This window comes from Cucurbita pepo, unplaced genomic scaffold, assembly GCF_002806865.2.
Source record: "Cucurbita pepo subsp. pepo cultivar mu-cu-16 unplaced genomic scaffold, ASM280686v2 Cp4.1_scaffold000202, whole genome shotgun sequence".
In the NCBI taxonomy this organism is placed as follows: Eukaryota; Viridiplantae; Streptophyta; class Magnoliopsida; order Cucurbitales; family Cucurbitaceae; genus Cucurbita; species Cucurbita pepo.
Window position 1 is genome coordinate 137,124 of NW_019646466.1, and position 8,493 is coordinate 145,616.

The 8,493-nt window shown below is 34.5% G+C and overlaps 1 non-coding gene across 1 annotated transcript; it reads right to left on the reverse strand.

Moving 5' to 3' along the window:
* Positions 1 to 5,411: 5,411 nt before the first annotated feature.
* Positions 5,412 to 5,484, reverse strand: TRNAF-GAA. Its single transcript has one exon. It is a non-coding gene; the product is annotated as a tRNA-Phe (tRNA).
* Between the last annotated feature and the right edge of the window lie 3,009 nt (positions 5,485 to 8,493).

The window sequence follows — 8,493 nt, forward strand, 5'->3', positions numbered from 1 at the left end:
AATACAAAATAATTTTAAACAATGAAATGCAAAACAACTTATTCTAACTTAAGACTAGAAATTTAAATATGAGTCTATCCTATGCACGTGCCACAGTCTCTGCTCGCGATGCCACCGTCCTCCGTACAAGTGCGCCTTGCCTTTACCTGAAAAATGATGTGGCACACGGCCTGAGTATTTCAAAGAATACTCAGTAAGTGGCCCCACTATAGGGGCCATGCAAATGCAAACACATGCAATCATGATTTAGGGACCTATCTCTAATCATCTTAGGGGTGGCCTCCAGTCTCGGACAAATTGGATGTGTAGTACTTCCCTACACACGACTCACACGTGCGAGTGTGAGTCCCCAGGGCGCTCGCACACCCCCTGGACCCTCTGGTCAAGCTAATCTGTAGCGACGTCCGGAGGTCAGCGGAACCCCATAGTGTCATGCGCCTCATGAACACCCTCATCTGTGTGCTTTCGCACCTGTGCGCATTCGCGCTCATCATACGGTGCGCGTCCGCACTCATCATCTCTAGGGGAAGTAGCCCTATGCTTATGAACATACAATATGCATGAGGTCCCTCTAAATCCATCATAATGTCTCTTCTGACACAACCCTCTAGTCTCATCTCTTTGTTACTCTAGGTAACACATACTCGTGGATATTTATATTAATATCATTTTCACGCTCTTAGGGTTGTGTCCTATGTCGATCTAACGACATGATGCAATATGGCACTCATCATCATATAACATGCTCAATATGGAAAACATCATCATATTAAGGTAAACGTCACGCAATCATCATACTCATCATATTGCCACAAAGTGCATCAAACATATCAAGTACGACATTCATCAAAATATATATATACTGAGCACATCATCAGGTATCATAACCCACACATCATCATAAGTCATACATCATCATAACTCATATACCGCATCGTACGACATAGTTCATACAACATCCTTACTTATACAATTTTTAGCCTATCCTATAGCAAGGCCACTTACCTGGTTGGCCTTAGCCGAACCTAATTTAATTAACGTAAGCTCCCGTTCCTCGTGAGCTGCTCCAAAGGTTGCTAGAGTTCGCTTCATATCGAACCGTTCGTCACATTTCGTTAGCATTTCACATTTTAATTAATAATCCAACTATTAATGTGAAATACAGCTCTAAAACAACCTCAGTAAAAAATCGAATTCCATGTTACTTCATTCAATCCAATAATATTATATTTAATGGGTACAAATTATAATAATTTTCTCATATTTTCCACTTATCTCCATCACTCCGTTCATTTCCTCTGTTATGGAATATGATTTTCTTTTCTTTCCTTTCTTTTTCTTTCCTAAAATATCATGAATCATCATTTTTTTTTGTTAATTCCACTTACTGTACTGGCCATTTTCAATCTAATCTCATTTTCATTTCTTTCCTAAAAATGTATATGCAATTAACAAAATCATTTTCAATCTATTCTAATTTTCTTTTCTCCCTTCAAATCTATTAATCGAGCCATTTTAGATCGATTTAATTTTCTTTCCTTTCTTATAATCTTCCTCTCTCCCATTTTTTCCTTTTAATTCTAATTCTTTTTTAATTATATTCTGTTCAACAGTCTAATTAATCTTTTCCTGTGTTATTTACAACTATTGTATTGGAACTCTGTTAAACAGTAGATTTAAGATTTTCTATCCATTTGTGGTTTATCTTTCTCTCTCTCACCGTATATTTCATTTGTTGTTTATCTTTCTATCTCTCACCATATATTTCATTTGTTGTTTATCTTTCTCTCTCTCACCGTATATTTCTTTTTTTTTTCTTAATCTTTTCATGTGTTATTTACAACTATTGTATTGGAACTCTGTTAAACAGTAGATTTAAGATTTTCTATCGATTTGTTGTTTATCTTTCTATCTCTCACTGTATATTTCATTTGTTGTTTATCCTCTCTCTCACCGAATATTTCATTTGTTGTTTATCTTTCTCTCTCTCACGGTATATTTCTTGTATTGGAACTCTTGTTAAACAGTAGATTTAAGATTTTCTATTGATTTGTTGTTTATCTTTCTATCTCTCACCGTATATTTCATTTGTTGTTTATCTTTCTATCTCTCACCATATATTTCATTTGTTGTTTATCTTTCTCTCTCTCACCGTATATTTCTTTTTTTTTTCTTAATCTTTTCATGTGTTATTTACAACTATTGTATTGGAACTCTGTTAAACAGTAGATTTANTTATTATTATTATTATTATTATTATTATTATTATTATTATTATTATTATTATTATTAACCTAACGGGGCGTTACATGAGCACCCGAGTGAGTTTGACAAGGAGACCCGAATTTAAACTTTACCTACGTTTGAGAGGCACTATAATGGTGAAGTTCAATGGTATTTTAGATTAAAAAGACTTTTATGAACTTTGTACCTTTGTTAGTGTTACTTTGCACCTTTGTTTGTGTTACTTTGTACCTTTGTTAGTATTATGTTATAGACATTTGATCAAGTTCAACAAGTGATTCAAATGGTTAATGTCACTTTATTTGATTCAAATTGTTAATGCGATAATCCAATTGAACAGTTACCGGTTATTTCCAAGGTCTCTCTTATTGAACGCCAACAAGACTAAAATGATTGAGATGAGAACCCGAGTGAGTTTGACAATGAGGATCAAACACCTGACCTTCATATCTTCAGTCTGACACTCTCCCTACTAAGTTATTCCCACTAATATTAAAAATGAAAAAAAAAAATGAAAATTCATAAGTTAAGGTATTTTCATTAATTCATTGAAATTTTAAAAATAAATAGTCTATAATTTTATATTGAATAGTCAAGCTAAACTTAGTCGACTTATGCAACTTGAATCACGTGCGGTGAACGTGGATCAAATACGTGACTTTCAAATCTTCAGTCTGACGCTCTTTCTACTGAGCTATCTCCACTAATAATAAAAATAAAAATTCATAAGTAAAGGTATTTCCGCTAATTAATAGAAATTTTTTAAAAAAATTGTCTTACATTACACAAATGGAAGTGGTGTTGAAGAATTGAACATTACACAAAAGACCATATTCAAACTCTACATCAACCTTATAAAAGACTCCAAGGCAACAATATGAAACATCCATAAGGATATTCGACTTTCACTTAGGAGGTCCAGGTTCGATTCTTGACTATGGAATTTTGTTTCATCTTTGATCATGAATTATATTTAAACTTTACCTACATTTTATTTGCACTGTAATGATGAAGATGTTAGGAACTTTATACCTTTGTTAGTGTTATGTAATGGGTATTAGGTTCAAGTTCAACAAGTGGAGTTGAGGTGATTCAAATGGTGAGTGTGATAATCCAATTGAACAGTTCCCTTTTGAAGGTCTCTCTTGTTGAATGCCATGCCATCATGGCTGAGATGAGCACCCTAGTGAGTTTGACAAGGAGGACGGTAGAGAACCACACTTGTTGAATGCCATGCCATCATGGCTGAGATGAGCACCCTAGTGAGTTTGACAAGGAGGACGGTAGAGAACCACACCCCAAACCAAGCTCATGTTGGACTTAACAAACTGAAGATCCAAGAACCTAATGCATTTTATGGGAATTGGGATACCAAGGAATTATTAAACTTTATATTTGACGTAGAACAATACTTGAAGGGTACAAGAACTTGCTAGGAGGACCTGAGAGTTACGTTGGCTGCAATCAAAACTATGGTGGCGCTCGAAGGTGAATGATATAAAAAATGGGTTATGCACCATAAACTCATGCGAAGACCTTTGATGGAATCGATGCAATCGACGCTCCCGTTTGAGGTCGACTCCTTAAAAGAAAGAGTGACATGATCAAACAACTCGAAACATGGAGGTGCCTCTGAGAGCTCTATCACACACATGGAAGGACATGTTGAAGAGTTAGACATTACACAAAAGACCATGTTGAAACTCTTCAGCGATCTGACAAATGACTCCATGACAACAACATGAAAATTCCATTGTCGTCCAACGGTTAGGATATCTGGCTTTCATCCATAAGACTCGGGTATGATTCCCAACAATAGAATTTATAGGCACTATAATAATAGTAACAATTTCTTTTTTTACTTTACTATATTACGTCCTCTCTTTTGTTGATTTTGCAAAATCAAGACATAATTTATGAAGTTTTGTATGTTTGAAATAAATTTGGTTACATAATTTTCTTATTTGTATTAGTATCTTTTAAAATTTATTTGTTTATTTGAAAGGTATGAGTTTACAACTTACGTGTTCCATTTTTCATATTATGTGGGTACATTTGCAAATTAAACAAAGTTAGTTTTGGGCTTTAGGCAAATGGTAGTAATTCGATTTTTTAACCCAAAAAAAAAAAAAAATGATAAATGAAATGGAAACAAATGAATTGGAAAACATTAAAAAATGATACATGAGATGGAACAAGTGGTTGTCAGACATAAAACTATTAAATATCCTCTACCAATAGGAGTGAAAAGCATTGTTGCTATGTGAAACTAGCTTAATGCGGTTTCTTCAATAATAAGAGTGTGGTAACATGCATTTGGAAATGAATCCACACTAAAATAATTAAATAAAATTATAAAAGAAAAAAAAAATAAAAAACTAGATGACACTTCCTTCAACTCCAACGGAGGTAAACTACGGATTCCTTCACCCAAGACCCATGACCCAACTCCCAACTTGGAAATGATAAGCTATAGAATCATTTCAAGAACCTCAATGGATGGGTTACAAACTCACATTACCAATCTCGACAACTGGACGTGTCATCGGTGATAGAAGAACGACTGCATCAGAGCAAGTCATGGGGATAGAAGATCCCGTTGAAAGATGATAGACCAATCGTAATCTTCAGCCCAACGATCTAAGCTTTTGTAGAAGCGAAAACCCTTGTATTAAAGAAATTAACACCTCCTTGTACAAAATTGGGATCAACAAGAGATAAAAGATAGAATTAGATGATGAGATCCAAGAGTGAGAAGCAAGATTTGCAACCTTTTTCTAAATTGAGTCACCCGACAATCGAACTTGATCACGGTTTGATTCAATGACTCAGATGCAATATACCACAAGAATTGCATGAAACTTAGAAACGACAAAGATATGCTCAGAAGTATCCCCACAAAAGAACTTGGTGGCCGTGATATAGTTTTCATGTTAAGTTTTGCATGGAAGAAAGAAAGACTTGGGAAACAGGTGCCGTGAACGTGGAGATTAAAGACGTGACCTTCAAATCTTCAATACGACGCTCTCCCAAGCTATCCTCGCTAATATTAAAATTGAAAATTCATAAGTAAAGGTATTTCTGCCCGCTAATTCATTGGGATTAGATTTTAAAAAGAAATAATCACTAATTATTGAAATAGTAGTCAAATTATGACGTGAACCAAGTGCGGTGAACGTGGATTGAACACGTGACCTTCAGATCTTCAGACTGACGCTCTCCCAACTAAGCTATCCCAGCAACCATTAAAAATGAAAATTCATCAGTAAAGGTATTTTTGCTGATTCATTGAGATTTTAAAAGGAAATAATGACTAATTTTTTAGTGAATAGTCAGGTTATGCGAATAGAAACAAATGCGGTGAACGTGGATATGCCCTCTAATATTAAAAATGAAAATTCATAAGTAAATGTATTTGTGCTAATTCATTATATTTTAAAAATAAATAATCACTAATTTTAGATTGAATAGGCAAGTTATGCAATTAGAACCATGTGTAGCGTTGATTAAAAACGTGACCTTTAGATCTTCCGTCTCATGCTCTCCAAACTGAGCTATTCCCACTAACATTAAAAATGAAAATTCATCTCTAAAGGTATTTTCGCTAATTCATTTTAATTTTAGAAATAAATAATCACTAATTCTTGGTTGAATAGTCAAGTTACAAAAACTTTTATTAGGTGCGGTGAACGTGGAACGAACACGTGACTTTCAAATCTTCAATCTGATGCTCTCCCAAGTAAGATATCCCCACAAACATTAGAAATGAAAATTCATTGGTAAAGGTATTTTTGCTGATTCATTGAGATTTTAAAAAGAAACAATGACTAATTTTTTATTTAATAGTCAGGTTATGCAAATAGAAACAGGTGCGATGAACGTGGAGATCGAACACGTGACCTTCATGTTGGGTTTTATGCCCTAAAACTCATAGTTTGTAAACAAAAACATATTCTATTTTCAATAAAGTTATTATTGATGTTTATTTAGTAAAGATTATTATTGAATAAAGTGAATTTTACGATAATTAATCTAAATCCAATAAACTAAGAACACTCTGGCTATAGTATGATTACTTAAACTATATGTAGAGACATAAGAGTGGATCAAGTTCAAGTATATAGTCAAAATGATCTATATTACAGGGATAAGGCTGAGTACCGTATCCTGGGGACACTAAGGATGCGGCCCACTTTTGTATATGATATAAACAATGTGATCACTAAATTGTACATGTGGAGACATGTGAGTGGGGGCGTCCTATGCAATGAGTATTGCATAAGATCGGACCATGAAGAAAACCACTCTCACTTTATAATGTCGTTTACTGTTGAGACTGATTTTCTTTTCATTCGATAACCTAGGTAACTCGGTTTTAATCCTGAGCTAACCATGAACTCCTGTTTATTCGGAATTATCCTTAGATTTGCATGGGTGAGAGTGGCTCTAGTTCGCCGACTCAACAGGCCTCCCATTTCAGGGGTAAGACTGGGTGAATGGCTGGGGACGTGGGGTGCAAGACGGAATTCACTCCTACCCACTTTTAGGGATAGAAGAAAGGTAGTTCCCTTAAGCACTGACTCCAGGTCTTGAACAAGGGGCCCCACCCTCTCATTGGCCTGAGAGGGATTCGGTTTACTGGTTGGACCACAAACCAATTGTTTATTAGAGGATCAGTGAGACATAAGGAACAAGAAGTAACTTCAGGGGTAAAACGGTAAATTGACCCAGCTCTAGTTACGAACAACCTCTGAAGGATAGACTCACTAATCATGGTTATATCAAATGGACAAAAATATATCTATAGTGAGGGGAGTGCAACTACTAGGCTATAGTGGAGTGTCCTAGTAGTTAACGAATGTTGGTTAACAAGATTAATGAGTTTAGCTGGTTAATCTCGAATCGTTGGAGACCATGATCTATAGGTCCATTAGGTCCCCTGCTAGCTCATATCGGACTAAATCTTAGAACAGTGTGACAAGTGAGTTTGAAGTGTTTGAATTAAAATTAAGGAATATGCCCTACACATATACGATATATTTAACCGAATTTTGTTTTAATTACGAATTAAACAAAAAGAGGGAATTAGAGATATTTAAATAATATTTAAATATTTTAATTATGAATAGGGATTCATAATTGGTGGAATTAATTGGGTTTGACATTTGAATTAATGTTACATATTAATTAAATGAATGGAAAAAGTCAAAATGTTGACTCCACCTCATGGAAAAATTCATGTTTGAGTTAGTAGAATATTGAGTGTCAATATATGGTTTAACCAAACTTGCATGTTTGCCACATAATCCGACAAATTTGAGTGGAATTTTGAGTGTCAAAATTTGGTTTTACCAAACTTGTATGTTTGCCATATAAACCCCACAAATTTAAGTGGAATTTTGAGTGTCAAAATTTGGTTAACTCAAACTTCAAAATCCCACAAATTTGAGTGAAATTTTGTTACATGCAAATATGACTCTTTATAAATAGAGTGATCAAGGTACATGGAAATTCTTCTCCAAAAAATTGGAGAAAATCTCTCAAAACTCTCTCTTTACTACTAAATTCCTATCAAGATTAGTTACACACCGGATTCCACAATCCCGTTCTAAGTCCGGAGAATAGTAGGGAAGACACTTGCAGTGGTTCGAAATTGGTTCTTGATGTATTGCTAGCTAATTTATTATAATTGATGTATTGATGTACTTAGAGTGCCTAAGATCCAAATTGCTCCCGCACGTGTTATAGTAACACCATCACTTCAAATCTTCGGTCGGTATTTCTAGAAGAAATAATCACTAATTTTAGATTGAATAGGCAAGTTATGCAACTTGAACGATGTGTGGTGAACGTTGATTAAACACGTGATCTGCTAATTCATTTTAATTTTAGAAATAAATAATCACTGATTCTAGGTTAAAAAAATAGTCAAGTTACATAGCTTGAATTAGGTGCAGTGAAGGTGGATCAAACACGTGACCTTCAGATCTTCAATCTGACACCCTCCCAACTGAGCTATCCCCACAATCATTAGGAATGAAAATTCATCAGTAAAGATCTTTTCGTTGATTCATTGAGATTTTAAAAAGAAATAATGACTAATTTTTTATTAAATAGTCAGGTTATACAAATAGAAACAAATGACTAATTTTTTATTAAATAGTCAGGTTATACAAATAGAAACAGGTGCGGTGAACATGGAGATCGAACACGTGACCTTCAAATCTTCAATCTGACGCTCTCAAAACT